Source organism: Panthera pardus, unplaced genomic scaffold, assembly GCF_024362965.1.
Source record: "Panthera pardus isolate Hobbes unplaced genomic scaffold, ASM2436296v1 HiC_scaffold_2, whole genome shotgun sequence".
NCBI classification, from domain to species: domain Eukaryota; kingdom Metazoa; phylum Chordata; class Mammalia; order Carnivora; family Felidae; genus Panthera; species Panthera pardus.
This window is the reverse complement of record NW_026526765.1, coordinates 64,619,344-64,639,442: the sequence shown is the minus strand read 5'-3', so window position 1 is coordinate 64,639,442 and position 20,099 is coordinate 64,619,344. Positions and strand designations below refer to the sequence as shown.

Sequence of the window (20,099 nt, the reverse complement as noted above, 5' to 3'; positions counted from 1 at the left end):
CCCTGTATGAGCTGGCCTCGGCCGACCTCTCTGGCTGATTCTTAGGGGGAAGGTGGAGCCGGGGCTGGAGGGCTGAAGAGTTTGGACTTAGTTCTGAAGGCAATAGGGAGCCACTGAAGCTTCAATCAGTAGGCTCAAGATTGTCCAGGAAACCGGTAGAAGGTGTGGAACACATCTCTCCCGATCCCAGTCAGCCACCAATCAATGAGGACAGGAGGACACTCTTCTTCCTCGTTACCGCATATAGAATGCCTACTTCGCGACAGGCTCAGGGCTCTCGATGTATACACCACCTCATTTACTCTTTATCACATCTTGAAGCAAGAGAGCTTTTCTGCATTTTATAAATGCAGGAACCAGGGCTCAGAAAAGTTCAGGAACTTGCCCCAAGTCTCAACACCATTAGGTGGATTTGAATCCAGGTCTGTCGGACTCTAGAGCCCCTATCCTGGGCCACTGTATATTTAGCTTTTCCTGTGGAGAAAGGAATGGTTCTTGGGCTTTTCAAAGAGATGGTGTGATTGGGCATTTGCGGCACAACATTCTTCCTGCTTCGCGATAACATTCGCTTTGGTCTTTCATTTGTGTGGTGGAGATTTCTAGCTCCTTCACAGCAGTGGGCTGGGTGTTTCATAAAAGCCCCGTAGGCAGGAAAAGACTTCTGGTTGAGACTCTTCTTACAGAGAAAGGTCCTAGACTCCCAGTCATCTGAGTTTTGGTCCCAACTTCCATTGCCTCCAGGGGCCCAAAGCCGGGCACTGTGTTTGCTTCTGTCCTCAAGAGTGTTGTGCTCCTGGGGGGCCTGGGGTGGCTCAGTCGGTTGAGCGTCCGACTTCGGCTCAGGTCATGATCTCATGGTTTGTGAGTTCGAGCCCCGCATCAGGCTCTGTGCTGACAGCCCAGAGCCTAGAACCTGCTTCAGATTCTGTGTCTCCCTCTCTCTCTGTCCCTCCCCCACTCACACTCTGTCTCTCAAAAATCAATAAATGTGCAAGAAAAAATTTTTAATAAAAAAAGTGTCATGTTCCAAGAATGGCCACCCCCCCTGCCACCACCGGTGGGGCCCCTATGCATAGGCTGAGAGGTGAATGGATCTGAATGTTGTGTGGAATCTGGGGCAGCTTGACACAGGTTGGGGAGAGCCCCACCCCCTCCTTAGTCCAGAGTGGGACGGAGGGAGGCGGGTCAAAGTGGACATTTTATTATGATGAATGTTATCACTCTGGCATCATACCTAGGGAGAAGGTGACCTGGACCAGAAGCTGGGACACAGATCACTTCTGTGTGCTGAGCTCCTACAGATATTCTCCTATCTCTGTGAGGCCAAGATGATTACCGTTCCTGTTGGACAAATGGCTCAGAGCAGTTAAGTCACTTGTCAAGTGCACACAGCTGGTAAGGAGGCGGGCAGCGGGCTTTGAGCCAGCCCTGGTTCTACGGTCTCTGAGTGTCCATAGGTTCCACACCTACCCAAGGTATGTACCTGGTCCAGCTCGTTCCCTATGTGTCTCACCAGTTCTTGCGAGGGTGTTTTCTTCTCAATGAGACACCCTATGCAGCTTGCCTGACCTCTTCCAGGGGTTGATGTGGGAACCCGAGCCACATCTGGTGACAATAAATTCCCTTAGTTATTATCGTCTGTCTGAGAAACTTTATTTCTCGTTTCCTTTTTGTTTCAATGAAGGTGAAGGTCACATCACATAAAGCTAACCATTTCCAAGTGTACAATCCGGTGGCATTCAGCACATGGACGATGTTGTGGCTACAGGACACGTCCATCACCCCAAAGAGAAAGTCCACACCCATTCAGCAGTAACTCCTCATCCCCCGTTATCCTGGTCTCTCCCAACTCCCAGCCTGCCTTCTGGCTCTTTGGATTCACCTATTCTGGATACTGTGGGCACAAAGTGCATGTAAGATTGGGAAGTGTGGGGCTGGGGGAGATCCCCAACTCTCCTTTCCACCTTCTGCTTCCCTTTCATCCACCTAGGTGCTCAGCTAAATGCGTAGGCATCATCCTTGACATCCAGCCTACCAGGGAGCCCAGGGAATCTCCCTCTGAAATATGTGTAGCTAGGATGTGGCTACCTTCCTTGGCCCCTGCCGCCATCTTGGTGCTAGTCCAAGCCAGCATCATCTCTTGCCTGGACTTTTACTTTTAAGTTTCTTTATTTGTTTTGAGAGAGAGAGTGTGCATGCACATAGGAGAGGGGCAGAGAGAGAGAGAGAGAGAGAGAGAGAATCCCAAGCAGGCTCCGAGCTGTCAGTGCAATACCCAACGAGGGGCTCAATCTCACAAACCTTGAGATCATGATCCAAGCCAAAATCAAGAGTTAGATGCGTAACTGAGCCACCCAGCTGCCCCTCTTGCCTGGCCTTTCATGACAGCTCTTGACTGGCTCCCTCCTCTCTTGCCAATGCTATACTGTGATACCCTCACCTTGGCTCATAAGGCCCCATAGGCTCTGCGCCCTACCTCTTTGGTCTCCTATGTTATGCGCAAGGCCTCAGTGGGCACGTGGCCACCCTGACCTTGTTCCAGTGCCTTGGACATGCCACTCGCTCCCCCTTGGGGCTCTGCCTGTGATGTGATGGGCTATTGACCTGGATGTCCCAGTGTTGCCACAAAGATCAGTTCTGCACAGGGGCCCTCCTTGACCCTCAGAAACAACTCTCTTCACCTCTATCATACCCCCTCCACTTGGCTTTCCGGACAGCACATCTTTTTTTCCCGGCATTTTTCTTGCTTCCCTACTTGTTCGCTATTTCCCTGTCCCCACTGGAACACGGGAGCCATGATGGCTAGGATCCACTCTGTCTCGCTCCCTGCAAGCACTTAACGAGGGCTCAATTAATACTTATCGGATTGACTAAATGCACGTTGAAAACAGCCATCATAACAATATCGTATCCCATTTATTGGGTACTTTGAAAGTGCCAACCAATGTTCTAAGTACTTTATATACTTTATCCCATTTAATCTCTGCAACAACCCTATTATGTGCATTCCATTCTTCATTTCCATTTTCTAGATAAGGAAATTGAGATTTATGGTGTTTTGTGATTTGGCCCAAGTCCACAGCCAGCAGCAGCTTGGCAAGTGTGGGGAAGGCCTGGGGAAGGCCTTTTCAGGGCAGGGGATGGACTGGGCTAAATGAAAACTCTGCCTTGGTTCTCCTGAAGGAGGTGAGACCCTGGATTGCCAATGTTTGCAAGGGGGCCCAAATCTCTGCCATCCAGGGCAAACTGCCCAGGGGGCCGGGGTGGGGTGGAGAGGGCATGGGGTTGGGAATTTGGACCGTGAGTTTGAGTCCCTGGTACGATTCTGACTTGCTATGTTACCTCCAAGTTTTATATCCTAATTTTCCTCAGCAAAAAGTGACGACATGGGATTAGAATATCTCAAAGGTTTCTTCCAGCAACTTTATGTATGTGTGTATGTGTAGAGGGGGTGGGAAGGGTGCAATCATGAGCTCCCCAAATAAGAAAACAGGAGTGCTCTGGGTAGAAACAACATTCAGGGGCCACCTGGTGGTCAAGAACCCCTTGCTCAGCATCCCTGAAAGGTAGTCATCCCCAGTCACCTTGCATACCTCCAATGATGGGGGACTTACTATCTTACCAATAATTTGCCAACCAGTCATAGCCATTTAAAAACATATAGAGCCCTATACACGCTGTTTTGGAGGCATAGCCCACTGAATAATAAGTGCTTTGCAAAATACGTCTATTCCATAGAAAAGAGAATGTGTACTTAGCTATTTAGTATAACGAGCTGCCATTGACTAGCTGTCATAGTGTTACATTTGTAGATAGCCAATTAAACACTCATTACTTGCAATTTTGTGGTTTTCTTTTTGTATGTTGGGTCTGGTACTCGCGTGTGCCTGTGTGAGTTTGCAGACATTTTTGTAGGTTCCTGAAAAGCTCTGAAGCTCCACGGGACAAATCTAAGTCCCCTTTCCCAGGCAGCCCGACGGGGCTTCGTGTTCTCCTGAGCTTCCGCTTCTTTATGATACAACAGCCCTCGGGCCCTCCGACTGGACTCACCACCATCATCTCCGCCATCTCGGCTGCCATCACTGCCACCACCGCCCTGCCCGTCACTGCTGCCATCCTCCTCCTCCTCCTCACCGTCCTCATCTCCATCACCGTCATCACCTGCACCCACAGCAGCCGCCGTGGCCACGGGAGCTGGGTGCCAGAACTGCCCCCCCCCAACATGGGGCCTCCCTCCCTCTCTGATCTTCCTTCCCCCTGACCTCACTGCAGCTTGCGCCCTTCCCGCAAGGTACAGCTTGCTCTCGCAGGCACGCGTCGTCGTGTGGCCGGCTGGGTCACCTTTAAGGACCCAAGCAGCAAACAGCTAACATCTGCCAGGAACGTTCACCCACACTGGCTATCTTCTATAATCCTCCCTGTCCTCTCCCACCTTCCATGGCCCCTCCCCGGGCCCATGAACTCATTTGGGGTCCTGCAGAACTCTGTGGAGCAAGCAGTCAGGGCGTTCCCTATTACCCCGTTTTGCAAATGTGACACAGAGAGGCCAAATGCCTGGGCGGAGGCCACACAGCAGGTCAGAGGCGGGAAGAGCCCTCCCAGGTTTCCATTCCCAACAGCTTGCCCTGTCCCACACCCCCTGTGTTCCCCACACCTCATTTGTTCGTGCACCACTTCCACGGCTTTTGCCAAGCCCACAAAATGCCAGTCCTGGTTTGTTTGTTTTTTTTTGTTTTTACTTGCTATCTTTCTTTAATGTGTTTGAATTTATTGCAAAAGGAATGGTTTTTATCACTGTAACAATCAGCAGGATCCCTTTCCCTCCAACGGGTCACCCTGAAAATCAAGGCGGCGCAAACACAATCAGTGTTAAATTCCGTGTGGCTGCTGCTGCCCAAAGAGCCAGCCTCTCTCCCTGTTGGAAAGGCAGGCTGGCGTGCCTGGAGACGTGCTTAAGACGGATTAGCACCAAACTGACGCTTTCCCCGTGACACGAGAGGAGGACGTGAACGGAGAAGGGAATCCTCTCGCTGTGGGACTGGATGTGCGCTAGCATCCGTGGAACCGACCGCCCAGGTCCACTTTGGGACCCTCAGGGCCGGCCCCGCCCCTGAGGAAGCACTTTGCCCACCGGGGAAGCCAACCCTGTGTCGGGGAAAGGAGCCGGGAACTTCTCTGAGGCTCAGTTTCCCCATCTGTACACGGGGCGTGATCCCACGGGGCGTGATCCCACAGGGCGTGGTGCCGGTCAGATGAGATGCGACACGAAGGGCTGGCGCTAGAAGTGAGGCGGCACCCTAGCAAATGTCATTCCCAACCCCCCACCGGCCACTCTCTGCTCTTCCCTCACTGGACGTGGAGGCCTGCCTTTTCGGGGAGAGAAGGCACCCAAGGCGGCCAGAGCGGGGGAAGAAATGAGCGTGGCAAGTGCACACGGGCCTCCACGGGGACAGTCCGGGAGCAGGGGCAGCTCACGGTAGGCCCGGGACAGCCTGCCGGGCCCGATGGACCCGTGTCCCCGGTAGCACGCTTGTCCTCTCAGCCTGCAAACCTCAGTGAAACACCGGGTCCCCCACAGCAGCTGCAGGGCCTCCTAATTCCAGCCCCGCTGCTTATCAGTGGGGCAATTCTGGCCAGGCCACCTGGCCTGGAGCCCCGAGTCCCCTTCCTGTGAAACGGGGATGATAATCTCAACAGCACAAAGGCGTGGAGAGGCTTGCGGGCTTAAGAGCAAGGCACTTCTAGACAGCCAGCTACCCTGCTGCTCTTGTCCGCGGTCACAGCAAGCACTGGCTTGGTGTCTCTCTGCCTCAGCCTCCTCGACGGGCACAATGGAAACGATGACGGGTTCTACACATTTGACTATTGTGAGGAATAAACGGGCAGAGGCGTGGAAAGCCCTAGTAGTTGGGGTCGAGGGGGTGCAAATCCCCTACGGGATTCACAAGCCCTCAGCACCACGCTTGCTGCAGAACCTGCCTTCCTCCAGCTCTCCACTGGGCTCTGTCCTGCCCTGTCCCGTCTCCTTCCACGACCTCACCACGTCCCCTTTCTCAGCTGTGCCCCTAGCAGCACCCCCAGCTCCTACCCCCTGCCCTGGGGAACCAACCCATGACCCTTCGGCATCTGACCCAGGTGCCAGGATTCCCGGAGACGTCCGCTCAGCTCAGTCCAAACACATCACACACTGTAGGACCAACTGTATTATTTACAACAGCTGAATACTGGAAATGACTTGCAGGTGTTTAAAACTAGAAGACTGGCTGAGCAAATTATGTCATAATGGAATTCTGATAGCACTTACTATCACGCTTTGCAAATTATGAAATAATAAGGGGACCTGTTTATATTTAAGTAATAAAATAGCAGGATTGAAAGTGTATATAGAAGATGACTGGAACTCAGAACTCCTACCTTATCAACCTACAGGGGAGAAAAACAACTAAAACTTATGTCTAGAAGGACAGGCTGCACAGTAAGAGTGGTTTTCTTTGATGGTGACAATGACTTATTACTGTCTTCTTCCAGATCTCTTTACCAAACTTTTCTACATTGGGAATTAATTCTACGGTGACTAAAATAACAACACAAAGGTGCAGAAGTGTGTATGACATGCTCCTCCCATGTCAAAAATATGCACATACGTATACATGTAAAGCGTATATGTTTTTGTACAAAGCGAATTTGAAAGGATACATCACCATGAACTAACAAAAGTGACCTCCTCTTTTGGGCAGGGGACTAGGCAAATGGGGGTCAGGGTGGAGGGAGGCTCCCTTGTATATTGTACTTCTAACCACACGGATGTTTTCTCTAATCAAAAGGTGAAAAGAAAAAAAGCCCATAATCGTCTAAGAAATCTTTAGCAAAGGCAGTAAGTATTTTTCCAAATGGGCTCTGTGGACATTTGTTCAAGTTGCCACTTAAAAAAAGGAATTTGTGGGGCGCCTGGGTGGCTCAATTGGTTAAGCGTCTGACTTCAGTTCAGGTCATGATCTCGCGGTTGGTGGGTTCCAGCCCTGCGTCGGGCTCTGGGCTGACAGCTCAGAGCCTAGAGCCTGCTTCTGATTCTGTGTCTCCCTCTCTCTGCCCCTCCCCTGCTCACACTCTGTCCCTCTGTCTCTCTCTCTCTCTCTCTCAAAAATAAACATTAAAAAAAAAAAAAAAAGGAATTTGTGCTGGAAGTACAAGGTCTTAATGGTGGACTTGACTTATTTTTCCCATGGAGCCCACCCTACAAATAATGTTCCCAGGACCACTTTAGGGAACGCAGAGCAGGGGAAAACTAGGAAGATTGCCCTGCCTCCCAGGCCCGAGGGTGCCCTGGGCCAGGCAGGCTGTGTGTGAATTGTCTATACCCACTGTGGGACTGTGGGGGTGTGGGCATGGTAACCCAGAGAGAGGATGCATGCCCCGGCCAGAGGGGTGGCCTCTGTGGTCACGATGGGTCAGTGCCACCAGATTGCCACGTTTTTCAAGAGAAGCTGGAAATCTGGATTTTAAATGAAGTCTTCTGGCTTTAAAATAAAATATCTAAACTTTTCAACTTTTTTTTTTTTCTCTGACATCTTCTGATTCCCTGTCAAAGACCTCCACCAACTGCTGGCTATGAGCTCAGCATATTCCCGGTGTTCTCAGAAAGCTGGGTCTGCCCTGAGGATTTACTTCCATTTCTAACCACCCACCCTCTTTCATTATTACTTTGAGAATTTTGATCCAGATCAACATAAACTCACTGGCCAATTGCTCCGGGAGCTTGCCTTCCTTGTGGTTGAAAGTCAGGCTGACTTTCACCACCTCTGTCCCGTGAGTGTGGTAAGGAGTCCCAGAGAGGGACTCTTGATTAGAGGGCTCAGTTTCCCTTCCCTTCCTGCCATCACGCCCTCTGTGCACCAGCCAGCCGGAGAGTCTCACCCTCCCTTTAACTCTCCATATTCTTGCACCTCAGTGCCTTTGCACATCCCGATCCCTGAGTCTGGATCACCCCCTCCAGCAGCTGCCTCTGTCCTCCATCCCTCAGCCATCTGGACAGTGCCACACTCAAATGTCAGCTCCTTGTGCCTTCTCTCTTATAGCCAGAACCCCAAAAGGCTGGCATCCACTGTTCTTGCATCGTTCATTATTTAGACTCCTATTTCTCCTTCAAACCCGCCCCTACCCCCCACACCCCTGCATATGCCTTCACCTTCCAAACAGCTTTTGAATCTGTTCCCTTCTCTCTGGCTGCACTGTTCCACCCTTGATCCCAGCTCACCTGGACAAGAGCAGGGGCATCCTGACTATGTTCCAGGTCTCGGCTCTCTCTCAGCCCCACCCGCCTCCGCACTGTGTTTTGGAAAACACAACCTGGTCACCTCAGTCCTCGGCCTAAAATCCTTGCGTTGCTCCCCGGCCTACAGCACAGAGTCCAAACTCCCCAATTTGACATTGTGGGATCCTGCCCTGTTGACTCCTCTGTTACCTCCTTCCACTGCCCCTTGCGCCTCGGGCAAAACCTAATTAATTGTCCTGCGTGCCCTGAGGACACCTGGAGGTTTCGTGGCTCAGTGTCTCTTCACACCTCTTTCTCCACCTGCAATCCTCTTTGTCTACCTGCTGCCTTGCCATTGACCTCTGCACCCAGCTCTGGGAATCCTGCCCTGATTCCCCCAGGGCTGTAGGTTTGGAGGCTAGACCATTATTCTTGGCCGGAAAGGTGGGTGATCGCTGAGTTGAAAGTGGCCAAGGCGTCCAGTCCTGGCTGGGGCTGTTGACAATTCTTCCTGCTGTTCCTGGAGGCTGGGCGCCAGGTCAAGGCTGCCACATGCTCCTGGAGACCGTCCCCACGGGGCTGGCGGTAATCAGCCATGCTGCCTGCTCCAATCTGTGACCAACTTGGCTCCAGCCACCTTTCTCTCACTGCCACGGCGCCAGGCCCGCACCCTCCTGGCAGCGCTGTCCCACGGAAGCTGGCATCAAAGAAGGACAGAGTCAGAAAGGATCTGTGAGATCACTAGTGTGCCCCTGCCTGGTTTTAGACGGGGTAGCGGGGGGCCCAGAGAGGGACAGTGGCTTGCCCTGGGTCACACCGTGATGAAAGGTATAGTGGTGCCTGGAGCCCAGTTCTTCCAGATCTTATCAGATAGGAAAGAAAGAAAGAAGGAAAGAAAGAAAGAAAGAAAGAAAGAAAGAAAGAAAGAAAGAAAGAAAGAAAAAGAAAGAAAGAGAGAGAAAGAAAGAAAGAAAGAAAGGAGAAAAGGAAAGAAAAGGAAAGAAAAGGAAAGAAAAGGAAAGGAAAGGAAAGGAAAGGAAAGGAAAGAAAAGAAAAGAAAAGAAAAAAAGAAAATAGATAGAAGGAAACCTTGAAATGTGCTAGGGAAGGGAGGAGGGCCTTGAAATTGAGAGGACAAGGAAGGCCCCCCCCTGAGGCTCACCCCAGAGCTCCTAGGTACATGGTGATCTGGCAGAGGAAAACAGCCCATGCAGGAGACTCTAGCGGGGACCAGCTTGTCTCCCTGAGGGCCAGTGTGGTCAGAGCACAGGGAGTGAGCAGAGATGCAGTCAAAGCAACACACAGGGCCCGATCACGCAGGGCCCTGTAGGCCTTGGTAGGGCGTGCCTTTTGGTCTAAGTCAGGGGGTGACACAACGAAGTTTTGACTCTGATCTGAGCGGACTGTTCGGCGAACGAGACGTACAAGTGGCCAACGGGCACCTGAAAAGAGGTTCGAATTCATCAGCCAGCCGGGGAATGCAAATCAAAACCGTAACGATAGCCCGTCATGCCCACAGAACCCAAAAATTGGGTAATAAGGGTTGGTGAGGATGAGAAGACACTGGAACCCTCATACAGTGCTGACGGGAACATAAAAGGTTTGGCTGCTTTGGAAAAAGCACTCTAGTAGTTCCTCAAAAGGTGACACATAGTATTACTATATGACTTAGTAATTCTATCCTTGGGTATATCCCCAGAGGAAATGAAAATATATGTCCTCAAAATCTGTACACAGATGTTCACAGCCGTATCGTTCATAATGGCCAAAACAGTGGAACCAACCCAAATGCCCATCAACTGATGAATAGGTAAACGAAACATGGTGTATCCATGAATGGAATATTATTTTGGCCGTATAAAGGCATGACGTACTGATACGTGTCACAACACGCATGAACTGTGAAAACATGCTACGTGAACTAAGCCAGTCACAAAAGGCCACAGGTTATTCCATATTATCACATATTATATGATGCCACTGATACGAAATGCCTAGAATGGGCACTTCTATAGACACAGAAGAGAGACTGGTGGTTGTCTAGCCTTGGGTGGGAGTGAGGATTGAACGGGGAAGGACAGTTAACGGGTACAAAGTTTCTTTCGGGGTGATGAGAATGTTCTGGAATTAGATCGTGGTGACGGTCGCACAATATACTAGAAGCCACTGGCTTGTAGACTTTAAGTAGGCGAATTTTATGGCATGACAATTATGTCTGTACGATGCTTTAATTTTATCAAAGAGCACTCCAGTTGCTGATGGCGGCAGAGGGACAGCAAGAGGGCCAGGCGGCCGATAGTGCAGTCACAGCCTCAACGTCCCCAGCACACAGGAGGCACTTAGGGACTATCTGTGGGTGCCTCACACAGGCCGATCACTGTTCAGGAACGCCCTTCTCTTCAGCTCCAGGGTTTCTTTGCACGGTTGACATTTTGCACAGGATAATTCTTTGTTCTGGAGGCTGTCCTGTGCATCCTGGGATGTTTAGCAGCACCCCTGCCCTTCCTCACTAGGATGTGAGCACAGCCTTCTGCCCCAGTTGTGACAATCAATATCCAGTCCCCAGTCCTAAGAGACTAAACTGACCCTGACTGAGAATCACGCCTCTAACCTCTTTTGCCCACCTGGTGAATGCTTGCTTACCCTTCCGGAATCATTTCCAATATCATTTCTTCTGGGGAGGCTTCACCCTTCGTTCTCTGACGTTCCATGGTTTCTTAAACAAATCCCATCGAAGCCCTGGCACACTGTATACACACCAGTCTTCCCCACAGCTGTGTAGTGATGGCACCTTATATACCTTTGGGTCCCCAGCATCTAATACAGAACCTGGCCCTGTGGGGGTCACTACTCAGCCCTTTCCTCAGCCGTCAAGTAGGGACATGCACGGCCTCCCCCAGGTTTTCTGTGACTAGTGCTCACACGTGAGCTAACTGAATCTGCCCACCCCTCCTGACTCTGCTTAGGGGTGTAGGCTCTGGATCCAGATGGCCTGGGTTTGAATGCTGTGGGGTGCTGGGCCAGGGACTCAATTATCTAACTCTTGGTTACAGATCATTCTTCTCTGTAACACGGGGATATTGATAGTATCTACCTTGTAGGGTTACCATGAACACATAGTAAGAACACAACCAATATCAGATATTATTGGTAATAACAATGAAGTATTCTTTCTTTTTTCCAAGGGGCCTTCCAGGCCTCAACAGAGAGGTGGCCTTGTCACCGATAAGTGTCCACGTGCCAGTCCTGCCCTGGGTGTTGGCCAGGAGGTGGGAGCGGGTGGGTTATACCGTCCCTAGAAGCCAGAGGGTTCTATGTCCGCTAATGAGCATATTACATAAAATGTGGGAAGTTCAGAAATTACAGTCAGGGAACAAATCTATAATCCCACCACCCACTGGCAAACATTATTAACACTCTTTGGTCCGTTTCCTTCCAGTCTTTTTTCTAAGTGCTTGCCACTAATTTGTGACCATGCCCTATATTTGCATATGCATAGGCATGTCCCCATTCATTAAAAACTCTCCATTTTTAGTAGCCACATGGCTGTTCCATTATTTACTTAATTGATCCCCTATTTGACATTTAGGCATTCTCGGATAGTTGATGACCATCTTTGCATTTGAAAGAGCCTTTGTTCACATTCCCATCATTTCATTTGGATGGCCTCCCTTCTTTTAAAACATTTTTGGCAAAGGGATGCCTGGGTGGCTTAGTCTGTTGAGTGTCCAACTTCAGCTCAGGTCATGATCTCACTGTTCATGAGTTCGAGCCCCACTGCTATCAGCACAGAGCCGGCTTTGGATCCTCTGTCTCTCTCTCTCTCTCTCTCTCTCTCTCTCTCTGCCCCTCCCCCCCTCACATTCTCTCCCCCCTCCTCTCTCTCTCTCAAAAATGAATAAACATTTATTTGCAAAAAACATTTTTAGTAAAGGAACCTCTCTAGCCTGCTGAGACACCCACTTTCCCATAGCTGGGTGCCCATTTCCCCATTATCAGGGATTTCCTCCCCAAAGCTGAGCTAAATCCTTGGGATTGGGACTTAATCCTGTTTCCCCTTCTCTGGGCGTTGGTGGAGATGGACCACAGCTGGCCTTGTTTTCCCGTGGGACCCATCAGCTGGGAGGGAGAGTTTAGTTAGTTATCAGCAGAGTACGGAGAACAAAAAGTGTCCGTGAAGCTAGGAGAGGTAGCCTGGGCCGAGGTTACCAGAGATGAGGTTAAGTGGGACTAGGTGGCAGAGGAAATGAAGCTGGCTGGCTGGGGTGAGCCGGCTTGATATCTGCTTCCTATGTGATGTTGATTAATGACCAGCTTTCCTTCCAGAGAAATAACCCCTAGAGAAATCACTAGGCAAAGATACCCCAACCCCAGTGCTAGACTCAGACTCACTTTCCCCAGTGATGATATAGCAGCTCCCTCCCCTTACACATGGAACAAGAAACCAGCGCTGACTTGGCCCCCACCAGGTGCCAGGCCCCATGCTGGACACCTTCCACGGTCATCTTTTGGGGAGCCACTGTGGTACCATCACAAGTACTCTGGAGTCAGGCAGATCTAGGGCCAATCCCAGCACAGGCACATCCTACCAGTGTGACCATGTGGCAACCATTCACCCTTGTGAGACTTGGTTTCCTTGTCTGGAATTTGGGGGTTTAATGACACCAGCTTCCCAGGATCCTTGTGTAGACTACAGCCAACATTGTGTATACAATGCACCAAGTACAGGCCTGCACAGGGCAAGGGCAGGAGAAATGTTATTTCTCGTTCCATTCAATTCTTGTCGTATCTCAGGGTCAAAGATGTCAATAAATGTAATCTATCTAATTGCCTTTCATAACCTCCAGCGACAGGGAACTCATTAGTAAGTATGAATTTATAACTTCCCATTACAAATAAGATACTGAGGCTCCAAGAGATTCCCCCAGGAGTCTGTCAGGACAGAAACTGTCACCTCACAGTTTTCATGTCTTAGAAGACGATCAGGATGCATGTCTAGACTGGAAGGGACTCCTGCTCCCTATCCCAGTTCCCAGGACCCCGCTTCATGCCCAGCCAGACCACTGGCCACCTCTGGCAAAGGAGAGCAGAAGGAGCCTGGCCAGGACAGATGAGTTCCCAGGAGGCAACCAGAACCAGGAATCTGGCCATGGAAGTTAGGGTATGACAGCTGCCACTGGGGGACACCACAACCTGCAGGTACTTTCCTGCCCCACTTTCTTATCCTCATAGCCTTCTCAAAGGGGGCAGTGGTATACCCCTCTTCACGGGGTGGGAAACTGAGGTTCACATGGTCAAGGTCAACGGCACTTTCACTTAAGTCAGCGAACTGGGATTCCTGGTTAAGGCCACTTGCCCAGCATATCCTGGAGGCAAATCGGGCCAGGCGAGGTCAGCTCCGTCCTCGCTACTGGGCATAGGGCAGCAGCCCAGGAGGACGAAGGCCAGATGCCTGGGCTCCCTGAGGAACTCGGAGCCCCCCTTCCGGCCCGCCCCCAGCCCTCCACTGGCTTTCCCTCAGCAGAATGTGACTCCACGCTCCCGCAGACAAATCGCCCCTAGAAAATGCTGCCGCTCAGAGCCTGGGGGCAGGACAGAGGCTGTTTCGGTGCAAGTGGACTTTCCAAATCCACCCCCACCCGGGCAGCTGGGGCGATACACCCCACCCCGCGCCCTGAGCACTGCTGCGAACCCGAACCCGGGCTGCGTCCCGTCCTTGCAACGCCCCCTTGGCGCGCGCACGACCTCGGCGGGTCACGGAGAAGGAAACTGAGGCTCCGAGGCGGAGGAAATCGCCCAAGGTCAGGCGCAATCAGCGAGCCCCGGGGCCGGGAGCTCAAACCCGGGGTCAGGGTCGAGACGGCGGCGGGGACCCCACCCGGAGCCGAGGCCCCGCGGGGAGGCGGCGGCCGCGTTACCTTGAGCTGCTGCGCCGTGGGGCTCCGGCTTCGGCTCCGGGCTCGCCGCGGTCCTGCGCCCGCGCCGGCTCCGCTCGGGGCAGGGATGGAGCGGGCGCCCGGCCTGCGCCCCGCCGCTCGCGCCCACTTCCTCGTCTCCGCCCCCAACTCGCTCCTCCTCGCGCTCAGCTGCTCCCGCCCTCCCTCCCTCCCTTCTCCCGGTCTCTGCTGCTCCCCTCTTCCTCTCCCTCTCCTCCCGCCTCCGTGCCCAGCACACTCTCCCTTCGCTTTGCTCGCTCCCCACACTCCCAGGCCCCCACGCTCCCCCACTTTCTCCTAGACCTTCCTCCCTTCTCTCTCTGGCTCGGACGCTTCCCCCTTCCCCTTTCTTTCGGTCACACTACCCTCCATCCTCTCATTTTCCCACCTCACTTCCACCCACCGCCCCGACAGCCCGGGCTGGGAGCCGGTGTCCAGCTGTGCGGTGATCCAAATGGAAGGGAACTCCCGGGCTGTGGCCCAGGGGTCAGGTGGCAGCCTTCCGCAGGGGTGCCCAGCGGCACCTGGAATCAGGCTACATGAGAGAGAAGGGTCTCGTTTCAAGGGGAGAGCCTGGATAATTCCGGGATCAGAGGAACTTCAGAAAACCCCAGAGTGGATTTGTTCTAGTTGAAGGAAGGGATGGAGAAAGAGAAGAGGTAGAGAGGAGGGAGGGTCTTGGGAAAAGGGAATTTGGGGTATGGAAAATGGAGGTTCAGATGAGAAAAATCTCTCTTAAATATCAAGATGTCAAGGCTGCTGTGCTAACCACGCAGCTCTGGGTGGAGGGAGCTCCCCGCTGGCGGCAGAGGGGGGCAGGATGGCCAAGGGTGTTGGCCAGACCTGCATAGTCAGCCCAGGGTACGAGAAGCAGGTGGTCAGATGGGCTGCCCGTGGTTGCTCAAGGAACCTGATATGAGCAAGGGAGTTTGTGCAGAAGATAGGCCAAGGAGAGCAAAAGGATCCTGGCTCAGTTGACCATACGTTTCAGAGCCATGCTGATGATGACTGACAGCACACCAAGCCATTCTGTCACTATGGGCCTCACCCTGTGCTTCTGTGTTGGGATACTGACTAAGGCCACAGACCTCTGCAGCTCTGAGGTCACAGCTTCTGCGGGAGGAGGTTGTAGGCCATGCATCCAAGTCACCAGTATCGTGGAATGACAGCAAGAGCCTCCAAGCCTGTCTGGGGGACTCCACACTTGCTCACCTACAATTCACAAAGCAGCATAGGTCATCTCTAAAAAAAGGTGCAAATCACCTCTTGCCCCTGTACTCCCTTGCTTAAAACCCTCCCGTGACTGCCTGTTGTAGTTAGAATAGAATCCAAGCTCCCTACCACTACCAACATGATCTGGCCCACTTCTCTGACCTGATGCCTCTCCACCCTCTGCCTCACTCCATGTGCCTCAGCTATGGCAGCTTCCTCCTTGTGCCTGGAACAGGCCATGCTGGACCATACCACAGACCGTTTGCACTGACTGTTCCTTTTACTAAGAAGGCTCTTCCCCCACGTCTTCCTGGCTGCTTGAATGTCAGAGAGGCCACAAGGCCTGCTCATCTTACCTAAAGCAGTCACCTCCTTACCACAGCGTTTTTCACATCATCCTGTTTTATTATGATGAAAACACTTCTCAGTATCTTCAAAAAAAATTTTTGTTTTAATGCTTATTGTCTGCTTTCCCAGGATGTCACCGGTGAAAGAGCAGGAACCTTGTTTGTATTGTTCCCTATGTCTCCCCAGAGCCTGTTAACAGTAGCTGATACGTAGTCATAAATGCGCAATAAATGTTGGTTGAATAGGTGAATGAATGAATACTATAACGAAAAGGTTTAGGAAAAAGGAAAGTCTCTTGACCCTGCCAAGGGAAAAAAAGATGGTCTTGAGATAGAAGTGGAGAAGGAGGGAGGGCACAGCTGGAGGGAACAGCATGGAGACAGGTTTAGGGCATCAAACAGCCTGGGGCATTCAGGGTGAGCCAGCCAGCAGGAATCAGATGTGGGGGGTGGGGGGTGGGGGGGGGAGGTGGGGGGGTGGGGAGCTTTGAGGACACCTCAGTGATGGGACTTTGGACTTGATCTTGTGAGCAATGGGAAGCTGTGGCAGGTAATCGGGAGGGGGGCTGGAAAGGCCGGGGTGTGTATCCTGGAAGAGAGAAGCCTCCAGCAATCTCTCTCTCTCTCTCTCTCTCTCTCTCTCTCTCTCTCTCCCCCCCTCTCTATGAAGGGTTCTCTGAGGGAGCAGATGAGACTCCAGCACGTGGCGCTATGGTGGAAATAGCATGAGACAGATTTGGGCTCTGTAAAGAATTTTTTTTAAAGATCCAAAAAGGAAAATTGGCTCTGTGTGGGTGAGGTTACTGTGCACTCATAGTCGGTGCCTCTCCCAGAGGGAGGATGATATGTCTGTGACCTGTTTGGCTACTGATGTGTTGGTGAAGGTGATCTGTGTCACTTCTATGCAGGAGGGTCTGTGACAGCCAGCGTCTGCCATGTCACTCTTCTGTCTTGAGACCGGCTCCAATCAGGCAATGTTTCAGGCTTCATCACATTGGGTCCCGGAGTGAAGTCCCAGAACCGGCCCCAGCCCGCAGGGGACATGTAGGGTAATTGAGAGATAAATTTGTTGTAGGCCATTTGGAGTTCTGGAGTCACGTGATGTTGCGGGATAATCGTGGGCGTTCTTTACTAAGTCGGTTCAGTCAAGCTGGTTTCAGCTTTTCACAGCACTTACTAATTGTTAGCTGCGATAGAAGGTCAAAGAGGGCCACAGCAATTTGGCCCAAACCCCTTTGCAAAATGGCAGCACCTCCCACCAAGAGGTGGAACCTGTGTGCCTTCCCCTAGTCTGGGCTTGCCTTGTGACAGAAGCCAGCGGAAGGGATGCTATGCGACTTCTGAGGCTAGACCTTAAGAAGCCTTGGTGCTTCAGCTGGCACTGTCTTGGAACAGTGCTCTGAGACTGCCAGGCCGCAAAGATATCTGGGGTGAAGGGTCACGTGCAGAGAGATGGCCAGCTGTCCCAGCTCTCACAGCCACATGGCTGAGCACAAGGAAGACCACCAGAAGAGCCTCACAGCCCACACACAGAACTGAGGCAAATGATGCATCTCTATTGTTTTAAGTCAATAAGTTTTGGGGTGGTCTGTTACAATGCAATGAATCAGATAAGGGGCCTTGGGAGGAATCAGGTCTCTGAGCTCATTTCCTTGACCATCACATAAGCCTAACAGCAATGTCTTCCTCAAAGGGTTTAGATGAGGCTCAGATGAGAAGAGAAATGGATATTAAATTCATTCATTCATTCATTCATTCATTCATTCATTCATCAACACATATTGACTGGACCTACTGTATTTCAGGCCCGGGGTTGACTATGGAATACAGCAAGGAACAAGATAAGCAAGGATCTGAAACGTGAGGAGGAAAAAGGCAATGAGTAAGCCAGATAATTTCAGCCAAATGTAATTGCCACGAGAAAAGCAAAGCAGGGCAATGTAATAGAGAGGGCCTGGAGGCAGTGCTTTGTTAATGATGGTTGGAGAAGGATTTTCTTCGCACATGACGGTTAAGCTAACCCAGGTGTATGATAAGGGGGAGCAACGTCCCATGTAGTAAGAGTCGTAAGTACAAATGCCCCAAGGTACAGAGAAGTTTATCATGGCTGAGTGCATGAGGGAGAGGGGGAAATGGTTGGAGATTGTGTTGGTGCAAGGCTTTGGGGGGGGGGGGTATATAGATTTCATCCTAAATTAAATGCAGCCAAGGAAGGATTTTAACAGGGAGGTGATACCCTTTGTACACTACAAAGCAAGTTAGTACTAGTGTTATTGCTGGAGTCATTTCATGGTCAGTCACCCCACAGTCTGGGATGACATTTGCACCCCCTTCCAGCTCTAAAAGTTTCCAGTTCTGTAACAGATCTGAAAAACCTTTGGAAACTACTAAAAGCTTTGATCATGTAGGAAGTTGTCATTATTACTAAGAGGCTCCCCACCTTGTAAGAGGGCTTGGGATCTGATAGCCTAAATTTTCTCCTTGCTCTGAATACTTAATAAAAGCCATCTTTCAAAGGAAACGGAAGAAGCTTCTTATTCTGAGGAAACCCAAACCACTATTTGACCAAAATAGAAGAAAAAAAAACACAACAAAACGTGCCTTCTTTGAATGAGTAATCTCTGCCGAGTCTGACAGCTTAAAATTGAAAAAAAAAAATGCAACAATTAAGATAACGAATGACATGGCATAGTGATAACATTTACTAAAGTGGTCTGCGGAAAATTCCAGCGAAACCCATTGGTTTTTTTCATCGGTTATTTCTTGTCTCTGTCCTGGGCTCTCGGGTGGCTCTGGGTTTGCAGTAGGGCACCTGAGACTGTAAGTGGAAGTGTGGGATGCAGTTTCCTGGCCATCATGTGCTCTGAGTCTTGAGAGAAGCTTTGGAAAAGTCTCAGGGCTGAGACTGGGGTACCCCAAAGAGCCCAGATTTGCCAATTTCCCCAAGGTCTCTAAGCTTATAGATGTCCCAGTTCTGGCTTACAAGATAGGAAGGAACACAATTTGTTGGATATATACCATCTTCTGTATACTGTGCTGGATTTTTTTGCATAAATCATCTCAAATAATTCTCACCCATAGCCCTACGAGGGAGATACATTTATTATCCCCCACCAGCTCCTCCTTATAGATGAAGAAACTGAAGCTCAGAAAGTTAGAGTTTTTCTCCAAGGTCCCACGGCTAGCTGGGGAATTCAGTCGACTGGTTCCAAAGCCCCATCTTTCAACAAGTTGGCTCTCCTGGTGCACTCCACTCACAAAATAGAAGGTTCTGTGGGAATCCAGAGTTGGAAATGATGTGTTCAGCCTGAGTCTCCAGCCTGCCAGCCCACCTTATGCATTTTGGACTTATCATCCTCCATAATGTCATGAGCCAATTCCTTAAAATAAATCTCCCTCTCTCTTTCTAAGTTTATTACTTATTTGGAGAGAGAGAGTGCTTGCACTCACGAGCAGAGGAGGGGTAGAGAGAGAGAGAGAGAGAGAGAGAGGAAGAGAGAGAATCCCAAGCAGGCTCCGCCCTGTCAGCTCAGAGCCTAATGCAGGGCTGGAACCCACAAACTGTGAGATCTTGACCTGAGCCGAAATTAAGAGTGGGATGCTTAACCGACTGAACCACCCAGGCATCCCTTAAAATAAATCTTTCCATGTCCACATTCTATTACTTCTGTTTCTCTGGAGAACCCTGACTAGGACATAGAATATTACTATGTACTATTAGCCATAATGCAAGGATTTCCTAAGAGCAGCTACAGGATGTGTTGGCCTGTACAGGCAGCCCCGAACTGGCACTCCAGTAAGAGAACAGGGCCCAGAATGAAGAAAAAGCCAGGGCTTGGAATCAAGCTGGGCTAACCCCCTGGATGCCTGACTGGGTTATTAATCCGCGTTCCAGGAGGCAAGGAGTTTGGATGTGAGGGTCAGAAGGTGAGCCTGGGACCCAGCCAAAGACGACTTGGGCAGCTTGTCCCTGGTCTGGGGGTTGGGGGCGGGTGCGGAGGGCTCTGCTGTTGTCTACAACAGCGACTTCCACCGTGCTGTCCCGGCCTCCATTACAAATGGAGATTGTCATGTGACCCAGCATGACCAATGAGAAGGGAAGGCTTTTGGAGGGGGATGAAAAATTTTCCTCCTATAATAGGAGACGCAGGAAGCACACCTCCTCCTGCTTTGTTCTGCTACTTCCGTCCTTTGATCCTGCAGCTCCCGCAGCCCTGTTGTGACCCTGAGGGAAAAACTATGAGAACTGCAAAGCAATGGACTCAAAACCCAAAATTATAAGGCTTTTGGACCCACTTTTTCACCTGTGAGATAATAAGCCCCTCTCCCTCTTAAGTCGGGGTTTCTATGATT

The 20,099-nt window shown here is 51.0% G+C and overlaps 1 protein-coding gene across 5 annotated transcripts in view; it reads right to left on the bottom strand.

The window, feature by feature from the left end:
• Positions 1-14,334, bottom strand: part of HRH2 (histamine receptor H2) — a 78,193-nt gene extending 63,859 nt beyond the window's left edge. For 2 of the 5 annotated variants that reach the window (XM_019450362.2, XM_053907104.1), the window contains exon 1: positions 14,170-14,334. The gene's annotated coding sequence lies outside the window, so the exon portion shown is untranslated. The remainder of the gene's footprint in view (positions 1-14,169) is intronic. The other 3 variants (XM_019450366.2, XM_019450365.2, XM_053907105.1) reach the window with 2 other exon arrangements.
• Between the last annotated feature and the right edge of the window lie 5,765 nt (positions 14,335-20,099).